This window comes from Centruroides sculpturatus, unplaced genomic scaffold (assembly GCF_000671375.1).
Source record: "Centruroides sculpturatus isolate CEXI.00-Female unplaced genomic scaffold, Cexi_2.0 scaffold1754, whole genome shotgun sequence".
In the NCBI taxonomy this organism is placed as follows: Eukaryota; Metazoa; Arthropoda; class Arachnida; order Scorpiones; family Buthidae; genus Centruroides; species Centruroides sculpturatus.
In genome coordinates this window covers 3996-21685 of record NW_019385945.1, presented here as the reverse complement: position 1 = coordinate 21685, position 17690 = coordinate 3996, and the positions used below count along the sequence as shown (strand labels likewise).

At 32.2% G+C, this 17690-nt stretch overlaps 1 long non-coding RNA gene across 1 annotated transcript; it reads right to left on the bottom strand.

Moving 5' to 3' along the window:
* Window positions 1-347: 347 nt before the first annotated feature.
* On the bottom strand, window positions 348-3628 carry LOC111612735. Its single transcript, XR_002754672.1, has 3 exons — window positions 3281-3628; window positions 582-673; window positions 348-443 (listed from the first exon to the last, which is right to left on the bottom strand). It is a non-coding gene; the product is annotated as an uncharacterized LOC111612735 (long non-coding RNA).
* Between the last annotated feature and the right edge of the window lie 14062 nt (window positions 3629-17690).

Sequence of the window (17690 nt, the reverse complement as noted above, 5' to 3'; positions counted from 1 at the left end):
ACAAAAAGCACAAATAAATCCACCTAATGTGGTATGACGTCAAATGTGTCACGTGAACCTCTTTTGGCTATTTTCTGGGATCGGTATTCCAGCCTTCTTGGGTAAAAACTATTTAAAACTAGGCTTACCAATCTTTACCTCTTATCATCCCAGTCGTAGATCTATTATATAGTAATCGAAACATAAAATAGAAAACGTTTTGCTGTATTTAAACCAATATTTTACTGTAATATTTCAAATCTAAACCGATTTTATTATAAAATTCCTCGATATTCGAAACGGTAACTCGGGCCGCCATCTTGGAATTGTTTGAAATCTTCGAATAATATAATTTATTATTAATTAGAACCCGTTTAGTCCGTTAAACACGGAATATCCAGTTTATACAATAGCGTCATTAAAGAATCATTGGAGCAAAGAAGCAGAAGCATCTCCACACATGCCTAAGGTAAAGAACAAAGCCAGAGACCAATAAAGATAAATATATTAGAAATTCCCGTACATAATGTTTTCATATCATCGATAAATACACAAATTAGATTAATATGTGGATAATGCGAGAGGTAATGACCCAGACTTACCTGGAGCGGAAGAACAGTTGGGGCAATGAGAGAGGATTGGAAGAGGATGTTTGGGTTGATCACGCGCAATGTAGAAGATTTCAAGGCAGTGGCTGATTAATGAAAGTAACAAGTTATAATTGAAAAATAAATCAAAAATAACCGGAAATATTCCGGGAAGAGCGCGTAAACGTTCCAAAAACGCTAAAACATCCGAGAAACGTCGTCGTGACGTCACACTAAAAATATTATTTTCTTTATATTACAAATACAAGATGTAATGCGGTCCGACGGGTCAGAGGTGAGTCCAGATAACGANAGATGCATATAATAAAACTACAAACTATTATAGAATACGTAAGTAATATTGTAATATAAGAAATTTTTTTGTATTCGTATAAAAATATACATATAAAAGCTTTTATAATAAAAGAACTTTGGAACACCTGCTGCTTGCAATTATCAAGTCGTAGACGAAAACATGAAATAGCACGCTCATCTAGCCTCATTTTTTCCCCTTTCTATATCGATTCTTCTATACAGATTGTGGAATATTTTGTTGCAGTTAGTAATTTATTTTATTTTTATCTAAACACATTTAATCTAATTATAGCTATACAACACAAATTTACAATAATATTTACATGTTTCATATTCGAAAAAAGCGTTAAATAAAAATAAAATGATCGGTTTTATTTGCAGAGTTTATAATGTAAAGTAACATATTTTATTCTGTACAAAACAAATTGCACTCCTCTGTAGCCTTGAGGTGTGAAATTCCTTGTTTACAATTTACTATTTCTCTCATCACCAACTCCCAGGGGTAGTGTGGCTCAAGCAATGTAAGATAGTTAAAATTTTTCTCTGATAATAAGCAAATGAAAAATATACAAAATAAAAACTCTGCATTCTTTTATCAAAACCACTTTTACAGATGCAACTATCGTTTCAATTGTAATATCTCGCTTCAAATTCGCGCTACATTCAATCTGTTTTTCGTTTTCAAGCAAAGTCATATTACAGTTTACTTTTGTTTAGTTTTAAGTTTATCGCGAATTTAAAATTATAATAAAATTTCAAATTTACGAAAAAAAACCCCAAAAAAACTAATTTATTTATAGAAAATCTCTAAATTTTCATAGATTTATTAGTCAACAGATTAGTCACATAGAGAAAACAAAATAAACAGCAGCCTTCTAGCTAGAGCAAGTGAGAAGTTATGGCTATTATTACACTACTTCACTAATTACTCTTTTGGGAGGGGAGAGGATGAGTTATCTGAGGGTGAAAGTTAGGACAAGTTTTTCTGCAGATAATGTATAATAAACATTAATTTTATATTATTTCGACGATTTTTACAATACTCGACTATACTACGCAAATTTTCATGCGATTATTTACATATTTTCTCGTATTACATAACAGCAAGGGGAAAGATTTACTTTCCTGAAACATTTATAACTTGACAGTTCTAAAATAATGTTTACTCGCCTAAATACTGTCGAAGAACAATAAATTAGCTAATTAGAGCTAAAAAAAATTAAAACAAATGATTTTATAGTGATTGTTTACATATTTCAAACATCGTAGCCCGAGAGGGATGGAATTTAGCAGGAATTTTAGCTCCACTGTTTTTACAGGTGGCAGATTCGTTGATCTAATACAAACAGAGACAAAAATTATCAAACTGCAGTTTAGAAGAAGTTGACTATCGATTTTATCAATCAATAATCTTACTCCTTACCTATAATTGCCTTACAATGGGGGGGGACTGTCTTTCCCGAAATATTTATGGCTCGGGGGTGGTGACAAAACATTTATTGGTTCAGACAGTCAACAGACACACAAGACAGAGAATCCGAGTTTACATCGCTACAGACTTGATTACAGTTTGTATAAAACTCTTCCTTCCCATGTTATGTCTATGGTAGACCCATCTTTTGTTTATTGGACGATCAAACTTTCGTTCACGTGCCTGTTGAGCTGTAATTGGTATATTATAGCTAAATGACTAAACGAATAAGCATCGACTAGGTTTGTGGGGTGGAAATTTTCATGCAAAAAGCCACGCCTTCTGGGAGATACTTTGTCAGCTACAAACGTATACAAACAGTCATTATTCTCATTTACTTTTACCCGAGTTTAGTAAATTTATACGTATATTCATCCTGTTTAACGTTTATAAGCATTTTTTCAGAACCATCCAGCCATAAGTCTTTCTAAAAAAAAACAAAGTACTTCCGTAATACGTAAAATATATATGTATAATCGTTCATATAATACGGTAATAATCGCTAATTATAGTGCACTGTTATTATAATAGTGTAAATAACATATAAACAAAATCAAATATACAACATCGATACAAAGAAGTGTATTGACCTAGATTTAGAAAAGCAACCACCTCCTTCCTCCCAAGCCAATTGTATTGTAAACTATAGGACATATTATTTCTCTAAGTCGGTNAACTCGGGCCGCCATCTTGGAATTGTTTGAAATCTTCGAATAATATAATTTATCAATTTCTAAAATTCTTTCATTAATATAATAAAATTTAATTAAATCCATCGTATATATTAATAAAATTTAATAATAAAGCATTAATAACTTTTCTTAAATGGTAATTTGAAATTAGAATTTAGAATCCGGAATTTTAAAATTTCTTTTCGGAATTTCTTAATGTTTAATCGTGTTATAAATACATAAATTATAAATTTAACCTTTTATCTTCATTTTTATCCTCTACTTTTCAGTGTTTAAGTAAATCTGTCGAAGATAATTGAAGATGTCCGGAAAAGACTCCCCGAAGTTTGCGAATCCAACAAATTAATCAACAATAGACAAATTAACATTGTCGTGTGTCGTCACAATGTGTGACGTTCGTGAAACGTCATCGGTCGTGACATTATGTACAAAATCTAATTTCGTTTATAAGTTTATAAGCCCGTATTTTAAGTATTACAAAATAAATCAGTAAATAAAAATAGTCGAGTCCAAGTCTTTTGGGAGTTCGTTATTAAACCATGTGTCTCGGTTTAGGAATAGGAATGATATAAGAAAATACCATAAAACACAATGTAGGGGGATGAGTAAAGAAAAAAATCATGAAATTATAATTATTTTAATAAAGGAAATGAGTTGAGATAAAGTAAAATAATATTATCTACAGCAGTTAATAAACTACTGTGATTGAAAAGTATAGGAATGGTTAATTTAAACTGTGCGCGTGAAAAGGAACCGTCGTCGTATTTTCGTCGTTCGGTAACATTCTGTACGTCATCGTCCGTTTTCCCCTGAAAATTAACGCTCGTTTTTATACAAAGAACTTTTGCGCCGGGAAACGCTGGATGTTTGCCAAAACACTCTGGTAAGGACATTTTACCAATAACAAGAGTTTCCAATGGTAAAAGATGTTAGAAGAAGGTCGAACACGAACCAGGCTCTGATAGACCATCCGTTCATCACGTTCTTCAGTTGAAGTAACTGATGAAAGTGTCGCTCGAGTCAGGGATTTGGTGCTCGATGATCGTCGTTTAATAATTAAGAACATTATTGAACGTATCGTTTGGATCTTGTCGAGCAATTTTAAAAGATCGTTTGGGCTTGCGGCGAGTTGCTTTACGAGTCGTCCCGAAAACGTAGAATTTTATCCAAAAACAACAACGTATTCCAGTGACCGAGGAAATGCTTTCTCTAGAACACGTGAAGCGGAAGCTACAGCAACCAACTTCCTGTTTCAACGCAAACGTCACTCAACGTTCAGCAGGTTGCTAGATAACAGCTACCGATTTGTTCAGTTGCCTGCTGAACACGGCCTTTGGCTCTCGAAATATTACTTGGAATTGGTTCCTCTACGGCACTTGAAAACTTAGTCAACCTACTTTTCAATATTATTTTCTTCAAGCTTTGCCATCGAAAGTAACATATTTTGATAAGAAGACTCCAATATCCTCCATTTTTTCAGATATTTTATTAAACGAAGCTTAATATATAAACCCACGAGTTACACTTTTTCTCATATTGGCTCCGATGTATCTTCGATTCGAACTATTTCTGTTTTATTTTCTTCAAATCTTTCGGAAGATCCACTTCTCCTACTGTTTCTCCTCGGTATTTATGAATATTTTGTGGTTATATAATTAATTTTATATTTAAAATTATTTTAAAAGTTTTACGTTATTATTATTCGCAATGCTCGTATTCCTTTAAAGTATAGTTTTTCAATGTTTTAAATATTAAAAAAATTATAAAGAGGCTAAAAAGGTATTGCAAATAGCGTTTTCATTTAATACTGATGTTGCAAGAATATTGGCTATCTGTAAAAGTATCAATATATCCCTATGATCAAAAAGTAGCGGGAATGGTTTAATAAAACCCAAGTTTTCGATTTATTCATCAACATTTACTTCGTCTCCTTCAAAGTAATCCCCTTTCATCGCAATGCACTTATGCCAACGTTTACTCCAATCCTGGAAACATACTTTAAATTCGTTTTCGTGAAACCACTTCGGGACTGGCATCGAATTTTGTTTTATGGTATCAATCGACTCAAAACGGTGAATACGAAGAGGAAATTTTAGTGGAGAAAACAGAAAAAATCACACAGTATCACGTCAGGTGAATACGGAGCTTGCGGAACCGTATTTGTTGAATTTTTGGTAAAAATTGCACCAACAACAGCATTATGAGCAGGTGCATTATCGTAGCGGAAAATCCGTGAGTTTTCTCGCCTCAAATAGGGTCGTTTTCTACGAATTTCTTCACTCAAATGACACAAAAAGCACAAATAATAATCTTTGTTGACAGCTTGACCAGTCGGAAGAAGTTCGTGATGCAGGACAATCCAAGTAAACTATCAACATGACCTTGATTTTCTACTGATTGACGTGGTCTTTTCGAATTTACTTCACTTTTTGAGTGCAATTCACTGTTTCCGTGTCAAAACAGTAGATCACCGCTTCATGGAGATGAAGCGGGAATCTACTTTTGATCGTAATGATGAGTTTTAAAAAAAATTCGCATAACTTTCGACGACTGAGTTAGCAGTTGCATTCGCATTTGACGACATCAATTGGAAATTTTTTAAATTCAATAACGGAATGTAATTTCCTTGTAAATAATTTAAAATGTGGAGAAAGACGAAAGAGAAAAAGAAACGAAGAGTATTATTTCGAAGTGACTATCCCTCAATATCATGATGATCTATTTGCCGAACATTTTCGAAAGAAACGTTCACGTGGCTTTCCAGAAATGATTTGTTCCATAGATGGTTGCCATATACCTTGTAAACAGCCAGTAAATAATTGAAATGATTATTATCCACTAAGCATGAATTTAATGACATCATTTCGAGATAATTGCCATCTCGGCAATGCTATTTATAGATTATCGGGCTATTTATAATGCAAAATTAGCATCTATTAGATCTATAGTTGAAAGAGCATTTTGATTCCTAACAGGATGATTTCGGCGATTGAAGCTATTTAGATATTGTTGACTTTGTGTTAAAAAACAAACTTATTGCTGCACGTTGTTTTCTGCATAGTTTTTTAATTTTAAAAAAGGAATGCAATATAACGGAAAATAACTGTGATATGAATGAAAATGAGGAAGAAAGAAGTATGGAAGAGGATGGTATGCATTTCCAACCACTACACAGATTAGAGCAGAAAAAAAAAACACACGTACGTTGCATCCGTTTTGTAATAATTTAACAGTAAATAAGGTTTAATTCCAAAGGTTTTTCACGGTTAAAAATATGCTTGCAGATTTTGTAAATATCACTAAATATATTTACAAAACCTGGTCTTTTTTTTATTAATATGTAAAATTCTATTGTTTCTAATAAAAAAGCATTTTATTACTTGTATACTGTGTATGTTTAATTTTAAATAAAAATGATAATTTAACACACATGTTCAATTTAATTATGTTTATTTACTATTTCTCTAACAATCTTCCGAGTAACTTATTTCTTTCACCCTGTATTCGATTATTTTCTTCAATCGCTTTACGTAGCAGCGCAAGCTCCTCTACTCTTCTTTCTTCGATTTGAAGACCTGTTTTTTAATATTATATACATTTCTTGCTGTTTTAGCCTTTCTTTTCAAGTTGTAATTTTTTTAATTAGATTCTCCTAAAACGGCAGATTCTGATGAATTAGCATTACATTCTGCTGGATCTAATAAAGGACAGGAGGATTCAACAGCGTGTCCTAAATTAATCGATCGGTCCTCTGAGAACATATCTTCAAATGTTTCGTAGTATTCCTGCTTCATCTTGTCTAACATACCTTCTGTAATTGTAGTGTAGCCACTGCTATGAAATGTATTGTCTTCTATAAAACAACGTTTTTTTCTTAACTTTTGTATTGGATTTCTAAATTCTTTAATATGTTGTTTGTATTCATCAAGCAATAATTTTGTTGCTTGTGAATTCCGTTTGAATTCAGATGTTCCTGTAATTGTTTTAGATTAATTACTGTTATACAAAAAAACAGACAATAAATTATATTATTACTATACTAAATACTGTATACGTAACGATCGAAGATAAAAAACAATAAAATGTTAACATTAAACATAAAATTACATTAACAAAATATTCACTACTACTTAATAATATATTGTATACTCCCGATTTCGAGTCGTAAAATATAAAATAAATTTGCTCACAGGCGTTTTGTTACCCTTGCCAATTGTTCTGTGTACGTGATTTTCCCAAAACTGCTGGACTAGCCCTACCCTTTATTACTTTATTACGTTATTTTGGTACTTGTCCCTGTTTGTTAGTGCTTCCTCAACTTTATTACTTTCTTCCTATACCGATTCACCGACCCATTGTTAGACTTCCCTTTGAAGAATATAGGTCCCGCTTCTTGCAAATATTTCAGTTCTATCTCAGCTGCGCTCTGAAGTAGACCGAAAATTGTGATTGCTAGTCAGTCTCATTTTTTTTTCTATTATTATTAGACTATTTAATTTTTTCAAGATGGACAAATTCCGTTTACGGAGTGTTCCGTCGACCAGTACAAGCACAAGTAGTGAAAGCACTGAGCTCTCTACCCCCAAAAAAACAAAAATTAGTACGCCGGCAGTATAATGATAATTATTTATTTTATGGTTTTTTTTTGGTGTGGTGATAAAACATGCCCAATCCCCGAGTGTATTGTTTGTGGTGAAAAACTTACTAATGCTGCTATGGTTCCCAGTAAATTGAAACGATATTTGTCAACGAAACATTCTTCTCTTCAAACAAAGATGTCAATTATTTTCGTCGGTTGTTGGAACAAAACAAAACAAAAAAAATAAACAAGCAGCATCATGACCTACAATAGTATGTGTTTCGGACAAAGTACAAGAACCTAGTCGAACTTATCGTAAAGACCAAAAAACCACATAAAATAGCGGAAACGTTATTTAATGCCTGCTTGTAATGAGATAGTGAAAATAGTCCTGGGTTCAAAAGCTGCTAGTAAAATATCAAAAATCCCTCTTTCTGTTGACACAATCAGTCGCCGAGTTATTGATATGTCCAGTGATATTGACGACATTATGAAGGAAAAACTCAAAGCAGTCGAAAGTTCTCACATATATATTAGAACACCTTAATTTTGCTGAGAATTATATATTTTAAACACAAACGCTTTCAACCTGATTAACAGGCCATCTTCAGGTCCAAAANACTTCCGTAATACGTAAAATATATATGTATAATCGTTCATATAATACGGTAATAATCGCTAATTATAGTGCACTGTTATTATAATAGTGTAAATAACATATAAACAAAATCAAATATACAACATCGATACAAAGAAGTGTATTGACCTAGATTTAGAAAAGCAACCACCTCCTTCCTCCCAAGCCAATTGTATTGTAAACTATAGGACATATTATTTCTCTAAGTCGGTTTAGAAAGCTGCAGTTGTTTTTATTTGTGAGAAAATAGACCTGTCTATGTAACATATAACAGTTTGATCGAATGTTTATAAAAAAAAAGCTTTTATTTTTTCATGTTTTAAAATATGAATTTTATAAATTTTTGTAAGCATACGTAGTATCTTACAATCAACAATCATAAACGCTGATATTTTATTCATATTTCTGTAAAATTATTTACATATAAAAGCATTTAGAAAGAACTTCCGAACACCTGCACGTAATCATTAATTCTCAGATGGAAAATCTTGTAATAAAATTTGATAATTGAAAATGTCTGTTGTAATGTAATTACAAAGGTTTCGAACACCGAGGTTAAATTTTACAATTTATGACTGAAATAAAACACGTTAGATGCTTGTTCCTAAAATTTCTGACTCTGTTCTTTGGAATGCTTCGAGAATTTCTATTTGTCTCGCTCCCGAGAAGACAAGTGCTCCTTTGGTTGTTTTAGTGCGCTTTTGGATATTCTGTAAATAACTTATATCAACGTCACGTGATTAATGTACGCACCGTAAGGCGTGATAATACGCATTACGGTGCGTACATGAATAGATTGACGTACGTTTTCGCAACTTGTAAATTTTCATTCATAAAACTGCATAATGGACACGAAAGCAGAACCATCTGAGCCACGGAGCACGCCAGGTTGACTTCTACCGTAAACTTCTACTGCAAACAACGCGTACTCCCGCCAAAATGTACAAATGAATGGTCCAGAACTCACCATTATTCCTAACATGTGGTTACCTCTCGTGACCAGTTTGACAAACTTTGCTTAGTTACACCGTAACATTCTATAACGAAATTCACGAGTTAAGATTGGACGAGGACGATTTATTTTTCGAGATTAACTTCTTAAAAAGACAACATAATCAAATTACTTTAAAATTCAGATTAAATTCTGTGTTTTATATAACTAATCCTCAGGCCCGCCGTAAGCGGGCGTGCAAGGGGTGCACCGCACGCGGGCGGCACGTCCAGGGGGCGGCAAATCGAGCGATCGGTCACGTAATATTCAAAGTCATTGTCATAATATCCACCCTATTTACAGCATAAGAAATGTCTTCGCATGGGGAAAAAAATCCGACCGGCGCTCAATTACTATACTATATTTTTATTTATAGTATAGCGTTAACAGCGCCTCTATTGGCATTTATCAGAATTAAGATGCAATGCGAACCACCCGGCGGCGCACGAAAGCTCATAGTCGTGCTCTATGACAGAAGTTGACAGGACTGGCGAAAATAGGAATCCCCACAGGGCTTCCTTCTCAATTTGTACTTGTACGCATTCGAACAATTCTATCGCACATCAAATTGCAATTATTTTGTTAATAATTCTTCTGACATGGGTCTAAGTGTAATTAATGATATTTTAACTTGGTTAGGATTTAAATCTGAAGCTTAAAGACGATTCGAGTAATGAAACAGACATTGACGGTATTGATTTGTTTAATGAAATCAATACTTTAAAGTTGCATTTTCCAGAAAACCAGTCTAATGATCCACAAACCCTATTGCAATATCTTTTTACTGATGACTTAATTTCAAAATTTCCGAACACAGCAATAGCCCTAAGAATATTACTTACATTGCTGGTTTCAGTTGCATTTGGTAAAAGATCCTTTTCAAAGTTAAAAATTATTTTAAAAAAAACTATTTAAGATCAACAATGCACTAGCAAAGACTAAGTAATTTAGCTATAGTTTCAATTGAACGTGAAATTTTAGATAGCTTGGATACAAGAAAATTGATAACAGATTTCGCAAACATGAAGGCAAGAAGAGTTCAATTTCTGTAGATAAATATTTATATGGTCTTACACTAAGTAAAATCGCGGGCCACATAAATTCATTAGACAGGCCGTATGTTGGCCATGCCTGGTATAGCCACTGTATATGTTAGGGGGGCATGGGAATTTTAGAAAGGCTTAGGTGGGGCATAGCACAAAAAAGGTTGAGAAACACTGACCTAAATGAAACGATAACGTTTGCTTTGTGCTCGATATCTAAAAAGGTTTTGTTATTTATTTTTTAGAAACGCCAGCTTAAAAACAAATCATTAAACTTGGAAATTTTTCCTACTGCTTCCAGTCGAATGAAAGACTTCTGAACGCGTTAATTAAGCGACAATCAATCCTAAAAAAACAGTAAAATCTTATAATTTACTTGTGGTTGTAGCACCCTTAAATCTTTTCTAGAAAATTATTCTTTTAANAAACTTGGAAATTTTTCCTACTGCTTCGAGTCGGATAAATGAAAGACTTCTGAATGCGTTAAGCGACAATCAATCCTAAAAAAACAGTAAAATCTTATAATTTACTTGTGGTTGTAGCACCCTTAAATCTTTTCTAGAAAATTATTCTTTTAAAAGAGATATTGTAGAAAAGAAAGTGTATATTTTTAATATTACTGTTAACGTTTAAACGTTTAAGAAAGGAATACAAACACATCACTAAGGAACGCAAAATATTTATTATACTGTATTACATAATTCATTTTTACATAAATATTTGCATATACAAGCACCATATGATGCGAGTCCGAGACTCTCCATTTCAAAAACTCCACAGGTAAGTTTTTTCCTTATCAACTCTTCGTGATGTTAATTGTTTAGGAAATAATGCATACAAGTTAATATAAAATTTTTGCACTGTTACAAAATTTGTAAAAATTGCAAACTGTTTTATCATATTTAAATAATCAAATAGAACAATAAAGTAAAAAACGTGTGCATCAGAGTTACGTTTTTTCTGTATTCAGAGGTTAATTAAAATCCCGTTCGCGGTCGTGCCTAAACGCATTCCTAAGCTTGTAAATAAAATTATTATTATAAAATTTGATCATATGGGAAGTGTTTAATGTGAACATTTTATTGTAATTTATCTTCGATCGTTACGTATACAGTATTTGTTGTCAGTTAACTCGTAATAATAATATCGCTTGCTTGGATTAATTAAAATATTTTCTTTTGAAATTATTTGAAATAATAATTTGCACTCCATAGCTTCCTGTCAATCTTCTTTAACAATCACTTAAGAGAAAATTACACATACGACAGTAATTCTCCCTTTAAGTAGGCTGACCATTTACAGTCCAGCAGGGAACACATTTCAGAGGTTAAATGGAGTATAAAGTAATTAAATTTAGGTTCTGTTTACTTTTAACTTTATATTATATTTTATTTAATTTTTCTTTCCAAATAAGGATTAAACCCCCAAATACGTCCGGCTGCACGAAAGCACCCTTATTAAATTTGTAAATAAAAGAAGTGTTAATCTAAAATTTTACATAGTTGTATTAAAAAATATCTATATTATTAAATTATGTAATGAAATTTTGCTAGTAATGTCTAAGACTTTTTTAAAATGTATTTATAAAACATTTATTTGATGTTTCAATAAATTTTCTTAACTATTTTCTATCTGAAATAAGATTTCCCCTTCTGTTGTAAATGTAATATTTTCTAAATGAATGAAATAAAATAAAAATAAGTTCGTACTTTAATATGTTGATGCGTGCTTCTTATCCTTAAACATTTATTATAACCGGCGATGGGCAACCTTTTTCTATGTAACGGCCGTATTTGAAAAATTTTGAACTAACGTGGGAATACAAGAAAAAAGAGAGGAGAAAGAATTTTTGCTGCATACTTCCTTAAAGCTGAGAAATTGATATATTTATTCAAATTTTGTGCGGGTTGCCCATCCCTGACTTATGCTTTTGTCCAGGGCATTCTCGTGAACTAGGACTTGTTATACCGAGGAAAGAGAAACACAACTTTTCAAATTAAAACATGTTTAATTTAACAATGTAACGTAAATATGTTTTAATTTGAAAAATAGTGTTTCTTTTTCCTCGGTATAACGTGTCCTAGTTCACAAGAATATGATACTTTAATACTTGGTTGCTTCCTGTTCTTTCTATGTTCATTGAGAAAAAAACNGCTGCACGAAAGCACCCTTATTAAATTTGTAAATAAAAGAAGTGTTAATCTAAAATTTTACATAGTTGTATTAAAAAATATCTATATTATTAAATTATGTAATGAAATTTTGCTAGTAATGTCTAAGACTTTTTTAAAATGTATTTATAAATAATTTATTTGATGTTTCAATAAATTTTCTTAACTATTTTCTATCTGAAATAAGATTTCCCCTTCTGTTGTAAATGTAATATTTTCTAAATGAATGAAATAAAATAAAAATAAGTTCGTACTTTAATATGTTGATGCGTGCTTCTTATCCTTAAACATTTATTATAACCGGCGATGGGCAACCTTTTTCTATGTAACGGCCGTATTTGAAAAATTTTGAACTAACGTGGGAATACAAGAAAAAAGAGAGGAGAAAGAATTTTTGCTGCATACTTCCTTAAAGCTGAGAAATTGATATATTTATTCAAATTTTGTGCGGGTTGCCCATCCCTGACTTATGCTTTTGTCCAGGGCATTCTCGTGAACTAGGACTTGTTATACCGAGGAAAGAGAAACACAACTTTTCAAATTAAAACATGTTTAATGTAACAATGTAACGTAAATATGTTTTAATTTGAAAAATAGTGTTTCTTTTTCCTCGGTATAACGTGTCCTAGTTCACAAGAATATGATACTTTAATACTTGGTTGCTTCCTGTTCTTTCTATGTTCATTGAGAAAAAAACACAAAATTGTTGTATCGAAATTATCATACAAGAACACACATGTGGTGAAGAGAATAGGTGTCCTTCCTTCTCCTTCCCCTCCTTTATTATCCACCACACCTCTCGAAGTTCCGTTTAACTGCCATACGTTACGCAAATGTTCCGTATGCTGTGAATGTAACATAAAACTATGGAATGGATAGGGCCAGCTAAGGTTTAAACTTTTCGGTTGGTTTTGTTAATTTTACAATAATTTTTTCGGAATAAGTTATTTCTACAATTTTTGCAAGCTTTACTTTTATCCTTACGCAGATACCTCTTTTTATTCGGTATAAAATTAATGGAAAACGTTAACAAAGGGAAAGGAAAGTCTTTGTATATGGATAGAAGACGCATAGTTTTATTTTTTATATTACCGGTATTTTAAATAATTTTTAGCTGTATATATATTTAAAGCAAAATATAACGCCATACACAAACGACGTAAATTGAAAACATTAACTTGATTTACAATTTGAAAATTTAAACGGTTTTTAAAAGCGTGAGATCCGCTCGAACATTTCCCGGCACGGACGAAAAGAAACGCACGTGGTCGGATATTTGGCTGAATTTCTTTTTAAAGCCGGATATCCGAGATAATGCATCGTTTTCTCCACGCTGTTGCCAGTAATATTAGACCAAATTCAAAGGAATCATCTTGTAAAATGAAAAGATTTCGTGGGGACCATTATTTTTACACACTTTACACGTCTAATTAGTCGGGGTTCCAATTCCAAGTAGTTGTAAAACTGTCAGTGAACCTTCAAAGGCATTCCACTCATACATCAGGGACTGGAAAAGTGATTGTTAAAGAAGATTGACAGGAAGCTATGAAGCGTAAATTACTATTTCAAATAATTTCAAAAATATATTTTAATTAATCCAAGCAGACGATATTGTTATTACGAGTTAACTGACAACAAATACTGTATACGTAACGATCGAAGATAAATTACAATAGAATGTTCACATTAAAATTACATTAACAAAATATTCACTACTACTTAAGACTATATTGTATACCGAGTGAGAGACAATGAAAATAAGATTAAAATTGCAACTCTATCTTATTGTGGAAAGCTTTGTTAATGCTATATATATCAAAAATAAATGATTTTTCTCCCGATTTCCAGTCGTAAATTTTAATACAACATATTTGAGTAGTAGATGAAAAATATATTCTATTTTGATTACAAATCAATAATTTTATTGTTGATATCCGTCACATCAAAAATTTAAAGACATAAATAGTGATTCTTAACATCTCACTCGATATCCAAAATCTTGTTGCTGTAGAATGTCCAGAATTAATTTAATTTGTAAAATCACAATTGATTCCTAACACCCAGCTTCAATATTATTATTTATTGTTCACGATTCTATCGTTAAAGCGACAAATTTGAATTTATTAAAGTTCTAATAACAAGGAAATAAAAACAAACGAAAGTTTAACTTTTATTACGCTTACAATTTAAATTATCGTCGTAATAAAAATTAAAAAACTGATAAATTATTTTGATAAAACGACAATAATAAAAATACGTTTTTGTTTTATATTAGAGAGAGAGAGAGAGTATTGTCATCAAAAATTATATTAGACATTTCTGTTCTCGGTTGTTCGCGAACGTTTATTGGCGCATTAATGCTGTAATGAACGCCTTTATATTCATATATATTTGTATTTTCTTCTATGGGCGCAGCCATCTTTAATCTGTTACAGTTACGCTACCTGAAACCGACCAATAATGGCTGCTTTTTGTTCAAACGCATACGTCATTCATCGTTCAGCAGATGTAACTACTTAACAGCTACCGACCTTTGCTCAGTTACGACTGTTGACTCTGCTGAACGCAGCCAATGACAATCGACCGAAACAATGGGATTAGTACAGTTTGTAAACGGAGTTCCTTAACTCGAATTCATCAAACTGTTTTAATAACTCGGATGGGGTTTTGATATAGTATTTTCATAAACTCGCCAGAATTATAATTTACATAAAATAATTAACGTTCGTCTATCGAATAAACTAATTAGAACATTATGTAAAGCGCGGGGAACCACGTACAACTAACAATAAACGTCGTGTCGGGTGGAGGTGGTACGTCGGACAGCTCCTGTGACCTAGATCGGCGGTGGCCAACCGGTGGTCCGTGAACCACCGATGGTCCGTGAACCACCGATGGTCCCCGAGAAAATTTTGATGGTCCGTGGAGAAATTTGGACATCGATCGACTCAACGTTACGCAAAGTATTACGAAAGAATAAAAAAACCCTGGAACACGAAATGACAGTTATCACGAAATAAATAATGTCAATAAATCAATAGATAATGTGAGTAGGATTGTCGTCTTTGGTGGAAAAGATCCAAGAATCCGTAACTTATTTTGAAGCAGCAACAAACTTCACACACATATTTGTTGAAATTTGACAAGTGGATTTCCTATTAATAAAGTAAAATAAAATGAAACGTTTGTGATCATTCTATACATCTTTGTATCGTTAAAAATTTGGTCCGTGCAAATCGAAACTGTGAGTTTGCTGGTCCGTGAGGTGAGAAAGGTTGAGGACAACTGACCTAGATAACTGACTTCTATTCGAACCGGCTTTGAAATCTAATTGTTTTTTCTTTTGATTGCCGATGAATTTTACGGACTAGCCAACGTAATAAATGAATGGATTTTTGATAAATTAATTTAAGAAAACGATTATAGTACGATTCTAGGTAAAAATTTTATCTTAAGGAGTGGTACATTTATGATAAAATAAGAAACAAATCGTTTTCAAGCGCGAAATATTGCAATTTGAAAAAAATCCTGGAAAATCTAATTTGAAAAAAAATTTGAAAATGAAACTGGTAATGCAATAATTAATCAAGAAACTCCGTTTTAAACTTTATTCTTAATTAAAATAATAAATCGAAACATATTAACATAATTTTAATTAAACATAGGTTCGAAAATACAGATCAGTGATTCTCAGTCATTTTTGAGCCACCGCCGTCTTGATTTCATAAACTTTTTTCCAACACATTTTCCTTTCTGAGAGAACGGTTTGGAAGTATTCTTAGAAAAGCTTTATTACAACCATCACACTTCGCGTCCTTACCGTACAGTACATTGTTCTTTACATCTGGAAACCATTAAATGCAATGTTTCTTACCAGTTTTAACGGAGGAAAGGGGAAAGGGGAGGGTTCAGTGACCCGAACCCTCGCCTATGGTTACCATTCGGTTTTCCCCTCCTTGTTTTCTTTCGTCTTTTCTAGATTTACTTAGCACGCACTAGGGGCGGTATCGCTCTGAGATCCACTGATATAGATGATAAACACTAGTCAGATGCAACAAACGATATGAAATGTCCCGATGAAAATAAATTTTTTGTTTAGAAATAAATAAAGAGAGATTAGGCCATTTGAAAGCAGAATAGCATTTTTAATTATTTATCAAATTATCATCTACTCTTAAATATTTATTTTGGTACTTTTAAGTTCAAACCCCTCACGACGTATCGCGTGTCGCGTCGCTAGCCATAGCCTGGTTCGCGTTGGATTGCGTTTATAAATGGGAAATTTAAAGTGTGCGAAAACTAAAACCCACGAATTATTAATTATTAAAAGAAAATAATAGTTTTTAAACTATCTGAATTTAGCTTTAGATTTAATTATTTATTTTTAACAAAAGTTTTATTTTGCAATTAACCATCTGTTATCTGTTGCTATGCAAATTAGCCGTTGATTCAGTTTTTCAAGTTGGATGTACTGTTGAGGAAAATGGTAAATTTGTTATTTACCTTCCATTTTAATAATGATCTTATTTTAAGAGTGGTAGAAGCCAAAGAATTGCAAGTAGAGTTTTTTAATGTGTGTTTGTAGGAATACGTAGGAATGTGTACAAATCAAAGGTTAGTTTTGTAATTTATTTTATATTTGAATGTTGAGGTATCTCAGTTTTCCAGCAATTTTTGAATCGAAATTGTTAAAATATAACAATTTAGTTTTGAAATATTCGAAGTAATTTCGACTTTGAATTGTCAGCGTCGCGGCGCACCTTCTAACGCCGATACGCGATGCGTCGTGCAGAGGTTTAATCATACTAATAACTTTAATATATAATTTAATAATTAAAATCAAACAATTCTTATCATTATGCAATTATTGGTGAACGTTAGATTCGTACAGATAAAGAAAATTGTAATATTAAGGCGAAATCATCTCCTTGTCCTTGTTTTAAACACTACAAACATTCGAGGTGAGTGTTTACAAGTTTTCCGATTACCTCCACGACGGCGGGAGATAAGTTAAAGAATGTTAATGGTACTATTAGCACTGGGAGCAGTTAGCGCAACCACTTTGGCGGTTTCTTTCGTAGAAAAGGAAGCATTAAACTTCTGATATAGAGCTGTAAAAGCATTCATTTGTTCTCTTCTAAACGAAACAAATAAGAATTCTTTCTTATTCTATTTAATTTATGTAAAAAATATTGCAGTATATTTGCAGTAGAAGGGAGTATGAT